Source organism: Microcaecilia unicolor, unplaced genomic scaffold, assembly GCF_901765095.1.
Source record: "Microcaecilia unicolor unplaced genomic scaffold, aMicUni1.1, whole genome shotgun sequence".
In the NCBI taxonomy this organism is placed as follows: domain Eukaryota; kingdom Metazoa; phylum Chordata; class Amphibia; order Gymnophiona; family Siphonopidae; genus Microcaecilia; species Microcaecilia unicolor.
This window is the reverse complement of record NW_021963799.1, coordinates 1-25680: the sequence shown is the minus strand read 5'-3', so window position 1 is coordinate 25680 and position 25680 is coordinate 1. Positions and strand designations below refer to the sequence as shown.

General features: G+C 41.4%; 1 pseudogene; it reads right to left on the bottom strand.

The window, feature by feature from the left end:
- The window catches only part of LOC115459645, a 49843-nt pseudogene extending 24928 nt beyond the window's left edge, over positions 1-24915 (bottom strand).
- Between the last annotated feature and the right edge of the window lie 765 nt (positions 24916-25680).

Sequence of the window (25680 nt, the reverse complement as noted above, 5' to 3'; positions counted from 1 at the left end):
ATGGCAGCAAGCTTTGCCTACTGGCTTCAGGCCAGATAATGGGCCAAGCACACTCTCACCATCTCCTGTCAATTAAACCTCTTTTCTTCTGCCTGCTTACATTATCTGGCTACTCCCAGGAGCAAGAGTGTGCAGATTTCAGGTAACAGTGCTTTTCTGCTTGGTTTCTTTCCTGGTAATAGGAAACCCTCTTCTTTTCTCTGAGAGTAATTCCTGCTCTTCAGCCACTTCACATACTGTGAGAGGTTCAACTTGATCACAATGTGTAAGTGCTAGGTGCTATTCAGTAAACACGGTGTGCATTGTCTCTTAGCACACAATTGTAATAGGCCATATTTTCAGTGGAACATAGGCATATCATGAGTGTTCCACCTAGTGGCATGTACAGCTTATGAAATACAATGAGATATGTGTGCTGCAAGGCACACTTTAGCACGGCAACGTATACCTGCCATTGATATTGCATAAGCAGTCATGCCTAGATAATGGTGTGCCAAGGCGGCTTATAGAATTGACACTACATGTGCCCCTTTGTGGCACCAATATTTTGTCATGACTTTATAGAACTGCCACTTTAGTGGTGTTTGATAAAGTCCCTCATGAAAGACTACAAAGGAAATTAGAGGGACATGGGATTGGAGGTAGTGTCTTACTGTGGATTAAAAACTGGTTGAAAGATAGGAAACAGAGTAGGGTTAAAAGGTCAATATTCGCAATGGAGAAGGGTAGTTTGTGGGGTCCCTCAGGGATCTGTGCTGGGACCTCTGCTTTTTAACATATTCATAAATGACTAGAGATGGGGGTAACTAGTGAGGTAATCAAATTTGCTGATGACACAAAGTTATTCAAAGTCGTCAAATCGCAGGAAGATTGTGAAAAATTACAAGAGGACCTTACGAGACTGGGAGACTGGGTGTCTAAAGGGCAGATGACGTTTAATGCGAACAAGTGCAAAGTGATGCATGTGGGAAAGAAAAACCCAAACTATAGATACGTCATGCAGGGTTCAGCGTTAGGAGTCACGGACCAAGAAAGGGATCTAGGTGTCATTGTTGACTGCTGTGGTTAGGAAAGCAAATAGAATATTGGGTATTATTAGGAAAGTGATGGAAAACAAAAATGAGAATATTATTCTGCCATTGTATCGCTCATGGTGCGACAGCACCTTGAGTATTGTGTGCATTTCTGGTTGCTGCACCTCAAAAAAGATGTAGTGGAATTAGAAAAGTTGCAGAGAAGGGCAACAAAGATGATACAGGGGATGGGATGACTTCCCTATGAGGAAAGGCTGAAGAGGCTGGGGCTCTTCAGCTTGGAGAAAAGGTGGCTGAAGGGAGATATGATAGAGGTCTAAAAGATAATGAGTGGAATGAAAAGGGTCGATGTGGAGCGTCTGTTTGCGCTTTCCAAAAATACTAGGACAAGGGGGCATGCGATGAAGCTGCAATGTAGTAAATTTAGAACGAATCGGAGGAAATTTTCTTCACTCAAGGTGTAGTTAGACTCTGGAATTCGTTGCCGGAAAAGTAGTAAAGGCGGTTGACTTAGCAGAATTTTAAAACGGGTTGGACGGCTTCCTGGAGGAAAAGGCCATAGAATGTTATTGAATGGACGTGGGAAAAATCCACTATTTATGGGATGGGCGGGACAAATTGTTTGTTCTTTTGGCCGCTGTCGGAGACAGGGTGCTGGGTTCAATGGACCCTTGGTCTGTCCCAGCATGGCGATGCTTATGTACTTATGTAGTGTGTGAATTAGCATACCGTAACTGTTAGCACATGGCCATGGCACATTACATAACTAATCTCTTGGGAAGCACAAAAACAGAAAATCTTATTCAAGAACTAATTTTAACAAACTTCATAAAAATATAAGTTTTTACATTTTTCTTGAATAAGAAAAAATATAACTGAGCAGCAAAACAAATATAAAAATCACTCTAGGACCTTGATGCTTGAACTGCAACACATTCTTTCAGACAGTTTAAATCTCTTTACTCCCTCAAATTGACGGAAGGATGAAAAGTGAATTGTGAAATGATCTTCTACCCCTATTATTGGAAATGGTAACCATTTGCCATGCTGGTATAACAACACATGTTAATTTTTGGTCTAACTGCATAGCCTGTTAAGGGGCACAGAATGGTTGTGAACTGTGCATTACTAACTATATACCGTCACCAATGCAGATAGCACAGATGCACTTGAGACACCCCAACAGAAAGTGGTAAGGCCATCCACACTTATTTATTTGTTACATTTGTATCCCACATTTTCCCACCTATTTGCAGGCTCAATGTGGCTTACATAGTACCATAATGGCATTCGCCAAGTCCGGTAAAGAAATAAATATAAGGTGCTATTGTGGTCGAATAAAGGTACCTGTGTTTCAGGTATAGTGCGGATTGAGGAGAGGAAAGGTTATGTGGAGGGGCATAATTGAACGGTTCCAGCCAAATAGATGGTTGGCCATCTTCGGGGCCGGCTCCGCAAGGGGGCGGAGCCAACCATATTTTCGAAATACGGTTGGGGCCAGCTAAATCGATCGCCGGGTGTAGAGGAGATGGCTGGCTTCATTTTTCAGCCATAATGGAAACCGGGCCCGGCCATCTCAAACCCGGCGAAATGCAAGGCATTTGGTCGTGGGAGGAGCCAGCATTTGTAGTGCACTGGCCCCCCTCACATGCCAGGACACCAACCGGGCACCCTAGGGGGCAATTCTAGAAATTAAAAAAAAAAATTGCTTCGAGGTGCATACCTCCCTTACTTTGGGTACTGAGCCCCCCAAATTCCCCCCAAAACCCACTCCCCACAACTGTACACCATTACCATAGCCCTAAGGGGAGAAGGGGGGCACCTACATGTGGGTATAGTGGGTTTTTTTTTTGGGGGGGGGGGGTTGGAGGGCTCAACATTAACCAGCACAAGTGGAACAGGTAGGGGGGGATGGGCCTGGGTCCACCTGCCTGAAGTGCACTGCACCCACTAAATACTGCACCAGGGACCTGCATACTGCTCTCAGGGAGCTGGGTATGACATTTCAGGTTGGCATACAGGCTGGCAAAAAACCTTTTTTTTTAATTTTTTTTTTTGGTGGGAGGGGGTTGGTGACCACTGGGGGAGTAAGGGGAGGTGATCCCCGATTCCCTCCGGTGGTCATCTGGTCAATTGGGGCACTTTTTTGTGACTTGGACCTAAAAATAAATTGACCAAGTGCAGCGAGTGAAATGCTCGTCTGAGCTGGCCATCTTTTTTCCATTATGGGGTGAAGCCAGCTATCTCGTAACCACGCCAACACCTGCCCCCCATCCCGCCTTCTGTACCCTCCCTTGAAGGTTGGCCGGCTCCGCGATGAAAAGCAGTTGGGGCTGGCCAAAATCGGCTTTCGATTATACCGATTTGGCCGGGATCAGGAGATTGCCGGCTATCTCCCGATTTGTGTCGGAAGATGGCCGGCGATCTCTTTCAAAAATAAGCTCAGTAATATCCATTACGAGCTTTGATTTTGCTGTGTTGCAGAGTTTAGGTATTTATGTTGGGTCGGTGTTGCCTTTTTGAACAGGTTGGTTTTTAGTGATTTCCTAAAGTTAAGGTGGTTGTAGATTGTTGTCACAGCTTTTGGCAATGTGTTCCATAGTTTTGTGCTTATATAGGAGAAGCTGGATGCATAGGTTGCTTTGTATTTAAGTCCTTTGCAGTTTGGGTAGTGAAGGTTTAGGTATGTTCGAGATGACCTGGTTATGTTTCTGATTGGTAGGTCTATGAGGTCTGTCATGTATCCTGGGACTTGGCCGTGGATAATTTTGTGGACTAGGGTGCAGATTATGAAGGTAATACGTTCTTTAATTGGAAGCCAGAGCAGTTTTTCTCGGAGGGTTAAAGTGTTTTCTGTGCAATAATTATATTGGAACATCCTCTGAATGCTTCCAGCAATATACAGGTTTTGCACTTACCCCACAATGGGGGTCCTTTACCAAAGTGGCTGTCCCTGTGATTACAGTGTGGGTTTGCTGCGTGTTCCGGCCCACTTTCTACTGTGGCTGAAAAATAGCCATGCTTTATTATTTTAATGGCCCCGCACTAATTTCCTCATTAGCACATGGTCATTACTGCCAGGAGCCCTTACTGCCACCTATTAAGGAGGTGGTAAGGGTTCCCACATTACTCCTGCGCTAATTGGGTAGCATGCGATAATGTGCCCGCACTACCTGATTAGCACAGACACACCTATTCTCTGCCCCCCCCAGACACGCCTCCCACAGCAAAAATTAAAAATAATTTTTTACTACGGGAGTAGCGCACCCTGATGGCCAAAGTACTACGGGACGCCTCAGTGCATGCCGCGGTAGTGCCCTTTCACCATGTGGTAGGCCCGTCTTAGGCCTACAGTGCCTTAGTAAAAGCCAATGGTAAACCCAAGAGCTTACTACAGTTTAGTAAAAGGACCTTTATTTTAAATAATTGTCTGTTTTGAAGTAAAATGTTTGCTAGACAGTTAGGAAAATATACAAACTATTAGGCTAAATTCATCAAGCTAGTAGAAAACAGAAACTTTGCCATCACAAAAAGATGCTTTTCTTTTTTTTTTTTCCATATGCATCGAGGTTGCTTTGAAGGCCAGAATAATAAAAATCATGCCTCTTTTATCCTAACTCAATTTAGTTTCACTGTCCTACCACTTAAGAGTAAGACATTACAGCACAATGCTCAGCTTAATTGGATATGCATTATTAAAACTGCGTATCCTATAGTTACAAGGTGAAGTCTGCTTTTACTAGTCAATTTGATTTATACCTGATCATCCAATGGTAATTCACAAAAGGCTGGAATATATTTTGCCCATTCCACCAGGACCAACAGCTGCTGCTTCATAGATTCAGAGACATCACTAATGCTGGCAGTTTTCTTTATATTTATGTCAGTATTTGCACTGGAGCTTGAAACAGTGATCTGTCCAATAGAATATAAAAAGACTCTGTTAAACTACCGCTGAAAAGTGGTATTTCATTGGTTGAAACTCTTTTTAAGCAAACCCCACAAAAGCAATCATGCAAATAACTAAAAAAGCATCCTATGGAATTATTGAGGCCTACAACATGCATGCAAATTACTACATCATTGCTCTAGTTATTGCTGCTGTATATTCTGCTGCAAAAATCTATAACACTGTCTTTTTTTATTACAAGCCATTAGATTCTAAGAGGATCTCCAGGCAAGAAAGTCTTTAATATGCAGTAACTTTTCAACACCATAAATGGACCGTTTTAACAAAAACGTGTTGATGGTTTTTTTATACTGCAAATCTCAAGGTTGAAAACTAGTAAGAAAAGATAATGACCACAGCCAAAAGAATACCATGATGTATAAGAAGCGGCCAAACAAATAGTAAACAGGAAGTGCTAATATCTTTCTACAGTTCGTCAGTGAAACTTGATCTGAAGGAATTGGAGGTAATTTTGTAACATTGCATCTATATATAGGTGCCCAGAGAACAATTGATAGCCTATTGCATAAATGAAAGTAGATACCTACATTCCTTTATGGGTATATACGCACTGATGCATTTAGACATGAGTGCTTATGCCAGCCATTGAGCTGGGGTGTGTGCCTTAGTGCCTGCGATACATGCATAAGTTATATTATTCCATAAATTATATGCATAAATGTGTACCCTGCCCATACTCTGCTCAGAGTCTGCCCACGTGGACACTCACCTGTAAGATATGTGCTCTGTAAGATAAGCATGTAATTACTGAATAGCACATTAGCACATATCCGGCATGGAAAAGTGTATATGTTTGGCACCTCTGTCACCAGAGGACGCGGTCGACTGTTATGAAGTATTTACGCTGCTTGATATTCCAGTTTACAGAATTCAGAGAGAAATTAGTTTACATATCCCACTGCAGTACAGACTCCTGATGAAGGCAATTCTTCCTGCCAAAACACTGCAGTTTTCAGTTTTCTTTATTTGAAGTACCTTCTGTATACCGCTTTCAAAGACTACCTTTGGTGATATTTTGTATATATTTTTCTCTAGAAGACTTTACTTGTTTTATTACTGGAATAAACTGAGCCCTTTTGGCTACCTGGCAGGTTGTCTTGGCACCTTCCACTCTTTTGGTTTCATTTTATTTCATCCGTGGAAGGTTTGATTTCCTCTTTTTGCTTGTTCATTCAAAAAAGCTGGCACTGTTACATCTCTGCTATCATCTTGATAAAAAGGCAGTGCCTGACCCTGTGCAGCACATCCTGGATGTACTGAGAAGGGTCAGTCTGCCAAATAAGGAACTTTTTCACTTACTTGGTAGAATCTGCCTACAATTCCATCATTTATAAACCCTGAACTTTGAAGCTCGGCAAGGCTGCTGTGGGACTGGAGGGCAAGCTAGGATACCTTTTATATATACCTATCCCTTACTTTACTACTATTACATGGTGTTCTTCCCCCTTTCCCAATGTGGATAGTATGTGTTGTCCAGAATTAACCCCCTTCAAACTTTAAATTTTAGACTGTATGCTGCCTAGATGGTACTTCTTATAGGTGGTATAGAAAATGTTAATAAAAATAAGCTTGAATACCAAATAAAGGAAAAAGGTCCCTTATTTGGCAGACTGACCCCTGGTCAGTGCATCTCAGGTGCCATCATTTTTATTATGGTGTTGCAGGGACATGAGTAGTCATTGCTTCTGCCTCTTTGAAGGTATGGGGAAGGGAGGTTTCTGTGAGTGGAGGAGTAGTTTCTTAATGATTAGTGTAGTGGCCTGATAACCTGGGGAACCAGGTTTGATTCCCACTACTGCTCCTTGTGACTCTAGACAAGTTGCTTAACCCTGAAACACCCCTGACACAAAATAAGTACCTGTATATAATATGCAAACCACTTTGATTGTAACCACACAAAAAAAACAGTAATCAAATCCCCTATCCCTGGGGTGGGAAGGTGCCCTAGACACCAGAGATACTTTTGAGGTGTTGAAAGCAGGGGGGTCATTCCAAAAGGGGAATCAGTTAACACTGGGGCTCAAACAGGGATCGGTGGTATAGGGACTGGGGGAATCAATAAGCTGACACTTTTTGAGGGGCACAGGGAAGGCTATTAGCTCGTCTGCCCCAGTGAAGAGAGTGAGCCAACCATTCTACACCACTTCAGACCTGGTAAAATATTGAACTGTGCTGCTCATTTTAAAATAAGCTCTGTACTTCTCGGTATCAGGACAGAATATCAAATAGCCTGATTTTAATAGGCTGTGAACCAATGTCTACTGCATGACCTGACTCCTGCATGTGCCTATTTATATCATGCAGCCCGTAAACTGTGCACATACCCAGTGTTAACCACATGTTGCTCCTGTGATAGCTCTCTGTATCAGCCCCCTTATGAACAGAGCTTAGCTCTCAAAAGCTAATCACAAATGTATTAAGATGGTCCAATAAAAGACAGCATGTCATATAAATTATCTATTTACCCTCATTTCTATATGGATTTAACATGACAGTTAGAACACTTTTTTTTCAGAATGAGAATTTTGCATTTAACTCAAACCAGGTTCAAGTGTGACTGCGAATTGTTCAAATTTTATAATAAGGTTGCAGTGCTATTCTTGTAGAATCCTACAGTAGATTTTTCGTACCTGGTGAGAAAGCAATTCAGCCTGCGACAATGTATTAATAGAGGTCATGTTGCGTCCTTCAAATGTATTTCTTCTTGTACTTATCCGATCTCGCTCATTCTGAACAGCTATAAAATATATAATTATATAATTTAATTGATTATAGATATTACTGCTCCAAATTGTCTACGAGTTATTAGCAATCACTTCTTGAGTGTTCAAGTAAATATCACTTATCAGGTGATTTATATTGACCAGTTTAGGAAATATAAGTGGTAAGTATGAAACAACTAAAAGTAATTGATATGATGTCAGTTAAATCTCAAAAAAACTTAAATACCTAATAACTACTTTCAAAACAGTTGAAATTGGTGGCACCACATTGATAGGCTGATGTATTTACCAATGACAATTATGTGAGATACGTCTACGGGTTGGTTTTTCAAGATGGTATCAGTGGAGCAGGAGCAACCAAGGATTGTTCCTGATCCCCTACTTTTTTATTAATTGTATATTTTTTAAACCATTTATACTAATTCCAAGAATAACTCTTGTACAGAAAAAATAACAACGTAAGAAAAAAAACACTATTATAAGCACAAATAGAACAATATTAGGAAACAATATTCATGAGCCATCTCTAGCCCACCATTATCAACATGGAGTCAAGGCACAATTCAAGGAAATAAAACATAAAAGTTAAACTAGGACAATAGAAAGATCTTAAGACAATAGAATGATCTCTCAAGGCATATCTTACTACTACTACTTATTTCTATAGTGCTACTAGACATACGCAGCGCTGTACACTTGAATCTTCAAATATTATGGAGTAGATGTAACAGATATTACAGATGGTGGAAGAGAAACTATTGACATCTTACTATTCAAAAACATCTCAAGATGATTATGATCAAAGTAAATATATTTAATAGAACACAATTTAATTGCACACTTACAGGGAAAGTTTAACCCAGTCCTCCCAACTGCAATATCCTAGACCACAACTTTAGGAACTGCTGTCTTCTTTTTTGGGTTGTTCTAGAAACATTAGGATAAACACTTATTTTACTATTGACAAATACGTCCTCAGAGTTCTGGAAAAAAATATCGTAGTATTCAGTCCCTATCAGGTTCCAGTAGAAATTTCACAATCAAAGTAGATGGTTTAAGACCCATGGAGGGGCATAATCGAACGGGGTGCCCAAGTTTTCCTGAGGACGTCCCCACGAAGGGGCGGGGAAACCCATATTATCAAAACAAGATGGGCATCCATCTTTCATTTCGATAATAGGGTCAAGGATGCCCAAATCTTAACATTTAGGTCAACCTTAGAGATGGTCGTCCTTAGAGATGGTCATCCCTGATTTTCGGCAATAATGTAAACCGAGGACGCCCATCTCAGAAATGACCAAATCCAAGCCATTTGGTCATGGGAGGAGCCAGCATTCATAGTGCACTGGTCCCCCTCACATGCCAGGACACCAACTGGGCACCCTAGGGGGCACTGCAGTGGACTTCACAAATTGCTCCCAGATGCAAAGCTCCATTACCTTGTGTAGTAAGCCCCCCAACCCCCCCCAAAACCCACTCCCCACAACTGTACACCACTACCATAGCCCTTAAGGATGAAGGGGGCACCTAGATGTGGGTACAGTGGGTTTGTGGTGGGTTTTGTAGGGCTCATATTTACCACTACAAATGTAACAGGTAGGGGGGTGGACCTGGGTCCGCCTGCCTGAAATGCACCGCAGTACCCCCTAAAACTGCTCCTGGGACCTGCATTCTGCTGACATGGAGCTGGGTATGATATTTGAGGCTGGCATAGAGGCTGGAAAAAATATTAAACATTTTTTTTTAGGGTGGGAGGGGGTTAGTGACCACTGGGGGAGTAAGGGGAGGTCATCCCCGATTACCTCCGGTGGTCTTCTGGTCAGTTCAGGCACCTTTTTGAGGCTTGGTCGTAAGAAAAAAATGGACCAAGTAAAGTCCCCCAATGCTCGTCAGGGACACCCTTCTTTTTTCCATAATCGGTCGAGGACACCCATGTGTTAGGCACGCCCCTGTGAACTTTGGTCATCCTCGCAATGGAAAGCAGTTGAGGACGCCCAAAATCGGCTTTTGATTATGCCGATTTGGGTGACCCTGGGAGAAGGACACCCATCTCCCAATTTGTGTCGAAAGATGGATGCCCTTCTCTTTCGAAATTAAGCCTGATAGTGTCATCTTTGATTGTCTGTGTTAAATTCAATTCTAATTTATCAAATGAAACATTTGCTCCTTCTGCTACTGGTTGGCCAGACTCCTTCATAATAAATGATGGTAAATAATAAATTTTTCCCACTGGTGGATAAGACTGCTCAGGTATCTTTAATATTTTAGAAAGATGTTGCTTGAAAATAATTAGTAGAATAACAGCAGAAAGTTTATAAAATGAAATGTTTTACTCCTCTGAAGATTATCTACATTTTCAATCTTATTCTGTAAAACGGTTTTCCTATAAATAGTAGATGCCTTGTTTACTAAGCCGCACTAAATTGTTAGCACGTGCTAACGTTAAAGACACCCATAGGAATATATGGGTGTCTTTAACATTAGCACATGCTAGAAACACTAGCGCACTTTAGTAAACAGAGCCCTAAATGTTATTTCTTTATGAGAACTTTAATGTTCTTCATGTGATCATCCAAAAGTTTCCCCAAAACTACTACTTAACATTTCTAGAGCGCTACTAGGGTTACACAGCGCTGTACAAACCAACAAAGAAGGACGGTCCCTGCTCAAAGGAGTTTACAATCTAAAGGACGAAATGTCAAGTTGGTGCAGTCTAGATTTCTTGAGTAGAGGTGTGGTGGTTAAGTGCCGAAGGCGACATTGAAGAGGTGGGCTTTGAGCAGTGATTTGAAGATGGGCAGGGAGGGGGCCTGGCGTATGTGCTCAGGGAGTTTGTTCAACGTGTGGGGTGAGGCGAGGCAGAAAGGGCAGAGCCTGGAGTTGGTGGTGGTGGAGAAGGGTACTGAAAGGAGGGATTTGTCTTGAGAGCGGAGGTTACGTGTAGGAATGTAAGGGGAGATGAGGGTAGAGAGGTAAGGAGGGGCTGCAGATCGTGTGCATTTGTAGGTTAGTAGGAGAAGCTTGAACTGTATGCGGTACCTGATCGGAAGCCAGTGAAGTGACTTAAGGAGAGGAGTGATATAAGTATATCGGTCCAGGCGGAAGATAAGACGTGCAGCAGAGTTCTGAATGGACTGAAGGGGGGATAGATGGCTAAGTGGGAGGCCAGTGAGGAGTAGGTTGCAGTAGTCAAGGCGAGAGGTAATGAGAGAGTGGATGAGAGTTCGGGTGGTGTGCTCAGAGAGGAAAGGGTGAATTTTGCTAATGTTATAAAGGAAGAAGCGACAGGTCTTGGCTATCTGCTGGATGTGCGCGTAGAAGGAGAGGGAGGAGTCGAAGAAGACACCGAGGTTGCGGGCAGATGAGATGGGGACGATGAGGGTGTTACCAACTGAGATAGAGAGTGGAGGGAGAGGAGAAGTGGGTTTGGGTGGGAAGACAAGAAGTTCGGTTTTGGCCATGTTCAGTTTCAGGTGGCGGTTGGACATCCAGGCAGCAATGTCAGATAAGCAGGCCGAAACTTTGGCCTGGGTTTCCGCAGTGATGTCTGGTGTGGAGAGATAAACCTGGGTGTTGTCAGCATAAAGATGATAGTGGAAGCCATGAGATGAGATCAGGGAGCCCAGGGAAGAGGTGTAGATTGAAAAAAGAAGGGGTCCAAGGACAGATCCCTGAGGGACTCCAACAGAGAGTGGGATAGGGGTGGAGGACAAACCATGAGAATGTACTCTGAAGGTACGATGGGAGAAATAAGAGGAGAACCAGGAGAGGACAGAGTCCTGGAATCCAAAAGAGGACAGTGTGTCAAGAAGTAAGTTATGATTGGCAGTGTCAAAAGCGGCGGATAGGTCGAGGAGGATGAGGATAGAGTAGTGACCTTTGGATTTGGCAAGGAACAGGTCATTGCAGACTTTAGATAGTGCTGTTTCTGTCGAGTGCAGGGGGAGAAAGCCGTATTGAAGTGGATCGAGGATGGCATGAGAGAAGAGAAAATCCAGGCAACGGCTGTGAACGGTGAGTTCAAGTATCTTGGAGAGGAAAGGTAGGAGTGAAATGGGGCGGTAGTTGGAGGGACAGGTAGGGTCAAGTGATGTTTTTTTGAGGAGAGGTGTGACTACGGCATGCTTGAAGGTGTCCAGGACAGTTGCAGTGGAGAGAGAGAGGTTGAGGATATGACAGATAGGGGGGGGGGGGTGATAGTAGGAGAGATGGTGTTAAGTAAGTTGGTGGGGATGGGGTCTGAGGATCAGGTGGTGCATTTCGAGGAGGAGAGGAGATGGGCGGTTTCCTCTTTGGTGATATTAAGAAAAGAGGAGAAGGAGGCCTAAGACAAAGAACTCTAAAACTGAATAGACAAAATCAAAAGTTTCTAAGTACATAAGTACATAAGTAGTGCCATACTGGGAAAGACCAAAGGTCCATCTAGCCCAGCATCCTGTCACCGACAGTGGCCAATCCAGGTCAAGGGCACCTGGCACGCTCCCCAAACGTAAAAACATTCCAGACAAGTTATACCTAAAAATGCGGAATTTTTCCAAGTCCATTTAATAGCGGTCTATGGACTTGTCCTTTAGGAATCTATCTAACCCCTTTTTAAACTCCGTCAAGCTAACCGCCCGTACCACGTTCTCCGGCAACGAATTCCAGAGTCCATACCCAAATAGCATCTGAAGTCACTTTAGTGGGCTTAGCTGGAAGTAACGACTTACTTAAGGAAATTTCTTCTGGCAAATTCAAATTCACAGGTTGTGCAATCTTGAACCCATCTGCTGCTCCCTGAGAGACGCTGACCAGATTACAGAGCATACCCTAAGGGGTAGCTTCTTCTGACAGTTGCAAGAGAGTTGATTAGGCCTCACTCCTAGTACTGCAGGAGCCTCTCCGGGAACACCAGGTACAGGTAGAAGTTGGCCCGCAGCTGCAGCATTGCTGGCAGAATATGCAATTCTGGATTTGTTGACTCCAAGCAGCAAGGACGGCTCTCCTTCCCCTGCCCCTGCTTGCAGCAGAGAAGTAAGTCTGGATTCCATCTGAAGCCTGTGTCAGCGAATCAATGATTCAACAAAGGAACCAGCAGCATTGTGGGGACAAAGAGTTGCCTTCCTCTCCTCTTAGACATAGTTTTAAGGTAATATAGATGCAAAGAAAAGGGGTTAAGTCAGGAGCGCACCAGAGCATCTCACACACATTCTCTCAGTGGCCATCTTGCCCCTTGTTCCTAATCCCCTATGGGCAGCCCTGAAACTTGATTTAACCTCTTGGAGGGTTGGTACAAAGCAAGAGCTTGCAACCCATTTTTGGATTGTGGACAGGACCTTCAAAAAGGGTAGAATTTTCCTAAAAGACAGGGTTCTTAATTTTTTTTTTGACATGGTGCTGGAGGGGGGAATGGCCCACTTACTGCAGCAATGTTTTATTGTAGTCCGTTATTGATTATGTTTTTGATTAACAAATTTGGATGTTTTGTTGTAAGACACCAAGAATTTATAGAGTGTATGGGTTAGAAAATGCTGTAATACATAAATAAAGTGATAAGCAGGGGGTTTGCCCTCAGAAACTGTGCCAGACAGCAAGGAATAGAGACTTTTTCTTTCCCAGGGCATGCACCAAACCCGTAGGAAAGGGGGAAACCCAGCATGGCCTCTGGAAGGGATGGCCCCCAGACCTCTAGCTCCTTCCCAGAAGTGTAAGAGTCAGTCCTTGAAGCGGGCCACAATTCAGCTATAGTCCAATGTCACTGGCCTACTAAAAAATGTGTAAATGAATCATAGCAGGAATCACAGAAAGGCTGGGGGACAGGTGGAGCTGTCTGTGCCTTACAAGAGAGACATTGACATAGAGAGAAGGGGGGGAAAGGAAGAGGTAGAAAGAAGCTCACTCTGAGCTGGCCAGCTGGAGCAAATGGGCTACCCAACCAGGGGCAGTGAGGACCACAACGTAGAAACCGAGCCAGGAATAAGGTACAGAGCATGGAAAAGCCAGGAATGTGGCCAAGCCTACCCTGAGTACAGAGAAGGGAGGATCCCTTATCCCTGGGAATCCTGAAGAGATGATGACAGTCTCAGAGAGGTCAGTTGACCAGAGAATAATACCAGAGGAGCTCAGAACAGAAATATTGCAGGAGTGGGACCTCTGTGGGCATGTGTGGACGGAACAAAGCAAAAGGTGCTTGGTGTTTGTTTAGCCTGCATACTAGGAGGCTGTTATGCTGAAGTTGCTCTGCAAACTAGAGATCAGAAATCAGAGATTCTAAACAATGCAAAGGTGTAATAATTGCCAGGTTTTCCTTGCAATCCTGGTTAGAAGTTACAGGCCTGAAGGCCAGAGCTAATTGACTCAGCTGTGTGAAAGGGTCCTGAGAAACTGTGGGAGTTTGGTTGGACTTGTGCTACAGTTTAACTGAAAGCTTATGCTTGCTGCCTGCAATCCTGAACCAGTGGTAAACCAATCCTGAGTGGATGGAAGATTGGTTGCCCACTGGAATGCTGATGATGGGTGAATGATGTGTTTAATTGAGGGGTTTATTTGGGAAGTCTTGGGACTGTGTATAAATGCCCCAAGGGCCATGCCAGTCAGCATGGGGAAGTTGGGATGGTTTGGGGGAAGTTATCCAGTACCTCATAATGGGACAAAAGAAATATGTTCAAGTATTGCCCTGAAAAATAAGGCTGCATATTATTTGTGTTTATTTGGAGCTTGACTAAAGCTCTGCTGGGTTATAAGGGAGCAGTTATAAACTCTTTCCTCATGTGCTTGAGAGTTTAGCCTGGAAAGCTTGCTCAGTGATAACCCAGCTGTAATCAGGCATTGCCGCATGCTGCCCGGTTACCACCGGGGTTTGCGCGGGAGCCCTTATCGCTGCCTCAGTGCTCCCAGCTGCATGGCTATGCATTGAGTTATCTCAATGTGTGGCCATTTTTTTTTTGGTGGGGGAGCTTTTATTATCAGGAAGTCTAAAGGAAATTAGAAGACTGGGCATCCAAATGGCAGATGATGTTTAATGTGGACAAATGCTAAGTGATGCACATTAGGAAGAATAATCCGAATCATAGTTACCTGATGCTAGGGTCCATCTTGGGGGTCATCAACCAAGAAAAAGATCTAGATGTTTTTGTAGACAATACACTGAAATCTTCTACCCAGTGGGTGGAGAACACGATGCTAGGAATTATTAGGAAACGGGTGGTAAATAAGACCAAGAATACAATAATGCCTCTGTTTTGCTCCATGGTGCAACCTCACTTTGAGTATTGTGTTCAGTTCTGGTCACTGTATCTCAAAAAAAGATATAGCAGAATTAGAAAAGGTTTAAAGAAGAGCGACCAAAATGATAAAGGGGATGGAACACCTCTCATGATGAAAGGCTAAAGAGGTTAGGGCTCTTGAACTTGGAATAGAGACTGCTAAGGGAGATATGATTGAGGTCTACAAAATCCTGAGTGGTGTAGAATGAGTAAAAGTGAATCTATTTTTTACTCTTCCAAAAAGTACAAAGACTAAGGGACACTCAATGAAGTTACATGGAAACAGTTTTAAAACAAATCTGGGGGAAGGGTGGCAGGGGTAGGCCCTTTTTTTTTATTGGTCTGACCCAGTATGGCTACTCTTATGTTCTTATAGTGGTTAGTGTATCTGGGTTTGGACAAATTCCTGGAAAAAAAGTCCATAGTCTGCTATTGAGGCAGACATGGGAAGCAACTGTTTGCCCTGGGATTTGTAGTATGGAGTGTTGCCCGATTTGGATTTCTGCCAAGTTCTTGTCACCTGGCTTGGCCACTGTTTGGAAAACAGGATACTGGGCTAGATGGACCATTGGTCTGACCCAGTATGGCTACTCTTATGTTCTCACTCAACAAATAGTTAAGCTCTGGAACTCTTTGCTGGAGGATATAGTAACAGAAGTTAGCATATCTAGGTTTAACAAAAGTTTGGACAAGTTCCTGGAGGAAAAGTCCATAGTCTGCTATTCAGAAAGATATGGAAAATCCACTGCTTGCCCTGGGATTGGTAGCATAGACTGTTGCTACTATTTGGGTTTCTGCCAGGTATTTGTGACCTGGATTGGCCACTGCTAGAAGCAAGATGCTGGACTAGATGGACAATTGGTCTGACCCAGTATGGCTATTCTTATATACCGTTCTTCATCCCCTGGATTGTTCCTTCACACACAATTAAGCTTCTCAGCACATACTCCCCAAGACCAACCCCCCCCCCCCCCCCCCCCCCCAAAGTTGTACACCTTAAGGTGAAGCCCCTAACATCATGCCCAAACTTCTGGGATTCATTTGCAGGTTCCTTGGCAGTCTAGACCCAAGACGTTGGAGCAGACTCCTGATTTCAAAGTGGTGCCTTGGGGGGGGGGGGCTACTACTCGGGGGTCTTGGTCTTGAGGCAGTATATGTTGGAATTCTCCATGTCTTTCTGACTAGCAGACTATTGGCTTTTCCTTCAGGAACTTGTCCAAACATTTTTTTAACTCTATAATCTAACCACCATTAGCATATCCTCCAGCAATGAGTTCCAGAGCTTAACTATTCTTTGAGGGAGAAAAATATTTCCTCCTATTTCTTTTAAAATTATTTCCATGTAATTTCATTAAGTGCCACCTGCTCTTTGTACTTTTTGAATGAGCGAAAAATTGATTCCCCTCCACCCATTCCACACCACTCAGGATTTTGTAGACCTCAATCATATGCCCCCTCAGTGGTCTCTTTTCCAAGCTGAAGATCCCTAACCTCTTTAGCCCTTCCTTATATGGAAGTATTTCCATCCCCTCTATTGCTCTTCTTTGAACCTTTTCTAATTCGGCTATATCTTTTTTGAGATATGACAACCAGAAGTGAACACAATACTCAAGGTGAGGTTGCACCATAAAGCGATACAGAGGCATTATAATATTTTTGGTCTTATTTTGCATCTCTCTCCTAATAATTCCTAGCATCCTGTTTGCCTTTTTGGCTGCCACTGCAAATTATTGTAGGTGATTTGAATGCTCATTTAAATAATTTAGAAAGGGTAGCAACTATGGAGGTTATATATTTTTTAGATAGTATTAACATGTATATAACTTCCATCAATCCACCCATGAGAAAGGACATCAACTAGATTTTATGGCTTGTACAAAAATAAAGACAGATACATGGAACATTGAGGACCTAGGATGGTCCCCATCATTATGTGTTACACTTCATGGTCTATTGGAAAGAGAAAAAGTTATGAGCAAAGGAAAATACAGAATCAATATAGTACCTCCAGGGGTAAAATAGAGGGATTGACTTTCTGGTCAAGAATATATTCAACAATAGTTCAGTGGGATAGATGGCCATTATCATTGGTAGATAGAATGAGATTAGTAGGGAAATATTAGGTAGCATTACCCCTCTAAAGACACAAAAGTGATCAGTACATAATATAAGTCCCTGGGTTAATGAAGAACTGTTGAAATTAAAACATTTTAGGAGAATAGAAAGGGTATGGGAGAAAAACAGAGATGAGAAAAATAAGGCTAAGTGGAGAAAAATGTTTAATCAGTACAACCACTAAAACAAATTAGACAGTACTATTCAGATCTGATAAAGATGGAGAAAATAGATACAAAGAGATTGTTTAAGTTGGTTAATTTTCTCAAAAAACCAGATGACATTATTGCTAGAAATACTAATATAATAATACTAATTGCAGACCAATTAGCCAATTACTTTAAAAGTTAAATTGAGAATGATAGAATAACCACTTTACAGGAAGATCCTAGTTGGGATAAGTAAGATATCAAAATAATCACTGTTGATGAGAGTATTCTGGTTGATTGAATATAGCATATGTTTAAATATAAATTATTTGATGATGTACAGAGAGCTATTGCAAAATAATCCCTCTCATTGTATTTTTGACGTGTCCCTCTTTTTAACTGAGAAAGATTTCTTCCAGATTTCTATCAATATTAGTACGTTGAGTTGCGGAAAAATTTAGAACTGGAGTTTATCCAGAGTATTTTGGTAAGATTATACTAACACCAATTGCAAAATATGGAAACGGAAATTTGCAGGATGTTGCAAATTATAGACGTGTTGCATCAATCCCTATTTTAGCAAAGGTTATGGAAAGTATTGTAGCCAATAAATTAGCAAACTATTTGGATCAATTTAGAGAGGCGTTTTCAAAAAAAGTCTTTAAAAAAATGCCCTGCTCATGGTTCCAAAAAAAACATCCATCTCACAACCATAATCAAACAGGAAAAGCATCTAGATTTCCTGTTTGATTCTGGCTGTGAATATTTTTGCACTGAAAACATCCAAAATGAATAGCCATTTTCCAAAGTGAAATGTCCAACTTTTGAATGACAAAAGTAACAGGGACATGAACGTCTGTCTGGCATAATTTTCAATACTATGGCCACACAAGTACCCTACAGAACAGAGGAGAAGCCTAATGGTTAGTGCAGTGGACTGTAAACCAAGGGACATAGGTTCAGGCCCTACTAACTTTTTTTTTTGTAAATGTGATCCCTCCAGGACCTGAAAAATACCTACTGTACCTGAATTACACCACTTCAATAGCCTTCAGGCTTGCCGGTGTTTACATATCTAGTAGGGCTGTACTGAATAATCATATTCAATAGAATTCGATTCCAAATAGTGCCCCAAATATATTATTCATATTCAGCTGATTAGTGATTTAAATTTGAATATGATTGTTTCCTGCTGAAACAATCACTTGAGCTCTAATTTCATGTTGCTTCTTTTATTATTTGTTACATTAAAGCTCAAAGCCCATTATTCGTATTCAGTATTCATATTTGGCAAAATCATATTTTTCATTATTCGTATTCAGCCAAATAGTATCAAATGCTATTTGGTACAACTTTAATATTTAGATACAGTAGGCAGTTTTCTGTTTCTGGAAGGCTCAGAAATTAAAAAAATAAATAAGAGTTGACTTGGAACTTGAACCTGGGTCCCTTGGTTCACAGTCCACTGCATGAACCACTAGGCTACTCCTCTGACCTGCTTGTTGCTTTGTTCAGAATGGCTACAATACCTGCAGCTGAAATAGCGCCTGGTTTTCCTATCCAGTTTCACTCTAAGAGGAGAAGGAGTAGGACAGCAACCAGTGGGGGATTAAGGAGGGGTCATGCCTTAATCCTTCCATTGATCAGCTGCTTAATTAAAGCAATGTTTTGTAGTGATATACCTAGGATATTTGACACCCAGGGCCGATCATTTTTAACACTCCCCTCCAAAATCCAGTACTAGGCACACTGAGAATACAGAATACTCAGGACCTACAGAGCAATTCTACCATAGAATAAGCAGTAATTTCTATGAGTCACACAAGGGTGTACCTAGGAAAAGAAGCATCTTAAACATTGCAGTGAGCACTAGAACATCAATTCACCTATTGTAAAATTAAACCAGCATAGGCGCCCCGTATAAGAGGCTGGAGAGGCTAAGCCTCCCCAGCCCAGTTGTGACCTTCGCCACCTGCCTCCCGCCCCCCCCCCCCCTCCTCCGAAATTTAAAACTTGATACCTGCTCGAGGTTAAGGGAAGGCAGCGTCGGCAGCGACACAGCACATCAGCACCAGTGAAACGCGTGCTGGCTCGGCGCGCCTTCAGCTTCCCTTCGTTCTGTCTCTCAAGCGCTGGTCCCGCCCTTGACACAGTTTGTTGTGTCTGGTTTCTGCTTTCCTAATCTTCCCTTCACTCTCTCCCTGCCATCCAGCATCTGCCTTCTCTCTCTCTCCCTGCCATCAAGTGTCTGCCTTCTCTCTCTCTCTCTCTCTCTCTCTCTCTCTCTGTCCCTGTCATCCAGTGTCTGCCCTCTCTCTCTGTCTCTCTGCCCCCTCCATCCAATGTCTGTCCTCTCTTTCCCTTTCATCCACCATCTGCCTTTTCTCTCCCTCTGCCCCTTCCAACCACTATCTGCCCGCTCTCTCACTTCCATCCAGTGTCTGCCCCTGTCTGCCCTCTCTCTCTTCCCCTTCCAGATGACATAACAAATTTATATCCCATTTACAAAATCCCAATCAAAATCTGGCATATTAAAATGTAGAAATTGTGACTGAGGCTTCTAAATTAACCCATCATGTGAATGTCAGTGTGGAGGTTTCCTCATCAGACAGCATTCCAGCGTACTGGAATTAGTGAAGTATCTGGCATTATTGCAATACATCACCTTCATGCACATCAGCAAAAAAAGATGATAATTTGCCTCCAAGGCTTTGGGCCACAGCCTTCACTTACATTGTTCTAGTAAAGTCCTATGAGCTCAGTGCAATATGCATACCAAACCATATTTGGTCTACATTTGATATAATAGCAGTTGTACTATTTAGCCTCTAGCATTGAGTATTATGCATGAACCATTTTTCAAATCTTGCAGCTCCATTAGTAGTGTATTGCATGGCTATGCAACACACATCTAAAGAACTTTGATGGTCTGCAATAGACTGTTTCATCCTAGATTGGAAGGTGGAGATTGCGAAGAAATATTGAATTACAGAGAATATAATTGGATCTATCTATTGAACACCATGGTGCTTGCTGAATTGAATTTAGACATAGAATGGATGCCATTGCCTTAAAACAGGGGTTCTCAACCTAGTCTCAGGACACACCTGTCCAGTCTGGTTTACAGGAAATACTCAATACATTTGTATGAGATAGATGTGCGTACAATGAAGGCAGGTCCCAAAAAGCACATAGGCAGGTGGTCTGCAACATCCAAAACAGCAGAAAGGAAAAGCAGACCCACGTAGTAAAATAAAACAAAATGTATTAATGCAGATACATAAAATCAGCCCAACATGGCCATGTTTCACCCTCTCAAGGGCTGTGTCAGGGGCTTAACATGAAACTAACAGGAACAGTCCAATGTTTTCCCTGTCTGGTTAGTGCAGTGTAGCACAGAGAATAATGCTCACAAGCAGTGAGCTGTCTTAAGTACATAAGTATTGACATAGTGGGACAGACCAAAGGTCCATCAAGCCCAGCATCCTATTTCCAACAGTGGCCAATCCAGGTTGCAAGATCCAAAAACAGTGCTATACATTTTATGCTGCTTATCCTAGAAATAAGCAGCTACAGCCTAACACAGGCTGCTCACAAATGCAGGTTAGAAGCTGCCTAGAATTGTGAGCAGCCTGTGTTAGACTGTAGCTGGTTTCATGTTAAGTCCCTGATGCAGCCCTGTGGGTGAAACATGGCCATGTTGGGCAGTTAGAAGAAAGTTATATGCTGATTTTATGTAACTGTGTTGAATAAATTTTGTTTTATTTTATTTTACCACGTGGGTCTGCTTTTCTTTTCTGCTACAATGAAGGCAGCACATGCAAGTCTAGCTCATGCATATTCATTTGAAATATATTGAAAACCAGACTTGCTAGGTGTGTCCCCAGGACTGAGTGAGAACCCTTGGTTTAGATAGTCAGCTGTGGCAGGAAATTGATTCTGATTGGTTATTTGCTATATATTAAGAAGATCCTAAAAAATGACAATACCATTTTGTATTGCAAAATCTTAAGTGGATGGACACTGTATTGTGAGATCCCTGAAGCACAACTTGAAGCAAACTGAAGATTTTATATTAAGCTAAATGATTATTTATTTAGTTCATGGCATTTGATAAACCGCCTTTCATAGCAACATCAAAGCAGTTTACAATCTATTATAAATTTTTGCTCACTTTGATGTACAGTTATGACAACCATTATTTAAATAAAATGGACTAAACAGAAAAAAAGGTAGGAGACTGGAACTGCACCACAATAATCTACCTTAAACAAAAAATAATTGAGAGACAAAAGGAAAGGTATTCAAGAGTAATCCAACATTCTACTCTAAGTTAAAGGGCTTGTCGAAAAAGCAAAGTTGTAACTCCTATTTTAAAATCCTTATAAAAAGAATCCTGTTGGAGATGAAGGGGAAGCAAGGTTGGGCATGGAAGTTAACATTTTTGTGCTAAAAATTTTGAAAAATGGAGAAACTAATCTGAAATGTTATTGCATTTGGACTGGTGATATTAGTGGCAAATGCTGGATAGTTTTTATGATTTGGCTATTTCCCACCCCAATATTCCACTAATTTTATAAAGTTGGGCACTCAACTTTATACTTATCATCTAAGTTGAAAATGCAACGTATAGAATAAGGCCTGATATGCATCTAACTTGTTTAATTAGATGATAATAGGCTTTAGCAATCCATACATTGTCAACTGTTGATGTGGGCATAACCTGACCAATAGTTGGTATTCTATAAACTGGGCATGCAATTTCATCCTGCCATTTTGTTTATGTTTTTCTTAGTTAACAAAGAGATAGAACTAAACCAATAAAAAGCACAACCAATAAAAACATGCTTCAGTTCTTGCCTTCAATTAGAGGAAAAGCAACTCCTCAGAAAGTTCACCAATTGCCACTTCTATGAAAATGAAAATAACTTATAAAGCATTTGATGTGGCAACTAAATGTGTTTTACATAAATAACAAAATAGCTAAGTTGGCAAGCAAGTTTTTCATTTATTAGCTCAAACACAATGGCAGATCCTTTGCTACATTTATCAGACTCTACTCCCCCACTAGTAAGTAGCTGAGAGTCAGTCTCACAATGATCTACTTAACCTTTCTGAAGAAGCTCATGTGCTAATTGATTGGCCTTTCATACTAGGGAAGTACAGGAGACAATAAAAACATTAAAGCAAAACAATTGGCAGGTCCAAACCTTTTGCAGCACTTAATCAAACTGCATCCAGCCAATTCTCTCCACGCTAGTAGTATTAAATGTGATTTTAGGAAAATGGATGCGTTTTCCCTATTTCTATCCTCCGGCATGTGCAAATATAGGCCAATCTCATTTTTTTAAATACCGTTTACACAGTTTTATAAAAATAGTATCAGCAACATATCCTACTATTATTTATCCTGACCAAATAGGATTTATTAAAAGAATAGACATGGGTCAGACAATGTTAGAAAATTGATTAATGTGATGCATTACACCCAATGCAATGAGATTCTGCCTGCTATAATGCACTTACATACTGAGAAGGTTTTTCATAAAACAGAATGGCTTGTTTTATTTGTTGTACGTATCTAAATTTTACTCTGACACAAAACCTTTTCAGGTGGATTAGACCTATATATACACATTTTTTTTTGGCCTCAGTATTAGTCTACAGTTGGCACACGGCAGGGTTGCCCACTTTCAACATTACACGTCACCTCTTACTCTCAATCTATAGCTGCGGCAGTTAGCAACACTGGTGATAAACATGGTTTTATAGTAGATAAGGAAGAAAGCTCAGTATTCTTTTATAGTGATGATACCTGATTCTTCCTAATAAAGATTAAAAAAAAATCTCTCCCTGCTTTGCTTGGAGGAGTAGCCTAGTGGGTAGGCAGCAGACCTTGAGCCTGGGAAACTGGGGGTGATTCCCACTGCAGCTCCTTGTGACTCTGGGCAAGTCACTTAACCCTCCATGCCCCAGGTACAAAATAAGTACCTATATATAATTTGTAACCCACTCTTTGATTGTAACTTCCCACCCCCCTTGACATTGGTGAATATGGTAATATGTTGGGTTTTACAGTGAACTTCAGAACATCTTTGCTTATGCCCCTGTAATGTAACCACACAAAGATTAAAGAGTTGGTAATTTTGGTCTTAAAGTAGATACCAAATAACACTTAGTTATTAAGAACTTCAGTTACTCACAGAATGTATGCAAATTAAACTATACAACTCTACTGATAGAGATTGTGTAGGAACCAGAAAGTTATAGTAACAAAACAGTCACTTGGGGAATCCTTATCACAGCTTAAAAGAACTTTATCATGGGATGCACTCAGGCAACCTGCAGTATATTCCCAATCAGCAGCATGCACTACCCGAATGCTAGAAATATTTAACGCCTTAAATTTAAAGGTACACTTAGAATGCTAATGCACCTTAGTAAACATACCTCTATGTGTAAATTAGACATAGATTCCCCTAATTCTATAAGAACACACATAAGATTGAGGAATTCCCCTGACCCGCCCATGCTTGTCCCATGGCCATGCCCTCTTTTTGAATTCACACACTAGAATTTGTGTGCACCTCTTATAGAATATGCCTAAAAAGATATGCACATAAATTCTAATTATTGCTAATTAACGTTGATAACTGTTGCCTATTTTTCAGTGCTGATGGCTCTTTATTCAATTAAGTTGAGTGTGGAAATTGGACGGGATGGGGTCATTGCATTTTTGCTAGGCTTTGGTGCATAAATGTTAGCACCTTCTTATAGAAGTGCAAATGATTAGAACACCAGTCTATAAGCATGTATATGCCAAAAATCCCCTGCATGCTATTCTATAAAAAGGCACCAATATGCGATGGCATGTAGCTCAAAGCTGGGCATACATATGAATAATTGTTCAGATCACGTTTTGTAGATCTACCAGTGATTTTATGCACAATTCAGGGAAAGTCAATGGATTTTCTGAAAGTGTCTGGGATAAGTTCAACCATGCTGAAACTGAAAGTGTTTTTCAGCTTTGAAGAGTTCTCAACTCTGGTTACTTTAACAGTTTCTACAACTTGTTCTAATATATCTTTTATAACACACATTAATATGAGGTTATGATGCTGGAACCAAGTACTTACTAAGATAATTTATTATGCTGTCGCAATAGACAAAAAAAAATTCACTTACCTTCTTTCTTCATTCCTGCTCGAAAACACTTCTTTAAACGGCAGTATCTACATTGATTCCTCTTGTCTTTGTCAATAATACATTGTCCGACTAAACCTAAATGACAAGTTTAAATACATTGGAGCTCTATTGTAACAAACAAAGATTTTCAAAAGCTCTGAGAGCTTCAATGAAATCTTCATGTTCATAACCTTGAAATATCATTTGATTATTGATACAAGATCAGTTCTATGATACAAATCTTTACTTTTGCCAGTCAATTAACACCAGCTCTTCACTACTCACAAAAAGAATCATATTGACCCTGTATTTAAGTCAAGGTGATGCCTTACAGAACATTTTAAATACCTGCAGGAATAAACGTGACTTTTCCGTATGCTGCGTCTGAAGAAACCCCCTTGCACCCATCGCAGCTGGATGCACCATAATGTTTGCCAGTCGCTCTGTCCCACATATCGCACAAAAAGTGTTGCTACCATTGTCTGCTGTATTCATGTTGTATGGTTATGCTGGAGAAGTATCTGCTGATAAAATGGATAACACAATCTAGTGAGGTGGAAGGGCAAGTACATGGCTACGAAAACACTTTTTGTTATTTGTGATTTGTTTTGTTTGATCTGAGGTTTGAGATGCATTTTATTTCTGTGTAAATAACTTTGTAATCCGCCAAGAACACGGGATTGTGTGGAGAAAGAAAGAAAGAAAGAAAGAGAAAGAAAGAAAGAAACTTTGACAACTCAGGCAAGTATGAAAGAAAAAAAGAGAAAGAAAGAGCGAAAGTTTGCTAACAGGCAAGTATGAGAAAGAAAAGAGAAAAAAGAGAAAAAGAAAGAAACTTTGCTAACTCAGGTTGCTGAATCTCACGTAACAATGCACAATAAAATAACCCCAACTTTGGGCTGACAGAGCTGGGTCCTCCTCCCCTTTATTAAGTCCAACTTCCCAAGCAACACCGTTGTCTGGCCTTGCCCCCCCCCTCAAGCAAGACCCCCCATGTTCCTATCCACTCAGAGGCTTTTTAACAGCATTGTGTCCAGTGGGTGGGGAGTTCAGGGGGTCTTTAGAGGAGTCATCTGGGGTTCCAGGGAGTTCTAAGGGGTCCTTTAGGCAACACTGCTCCCAAAATGGCATGACTACTGCTAGTGGTCAAATTTCCATATACAGAGATATCTCCTTATATGGAAATCTGACCCTTAATGGTAGTCATGTGAGACTTCCACCAGGGCAACATTTTTAAAGCAGTGCTAGATAGGGCTTGAA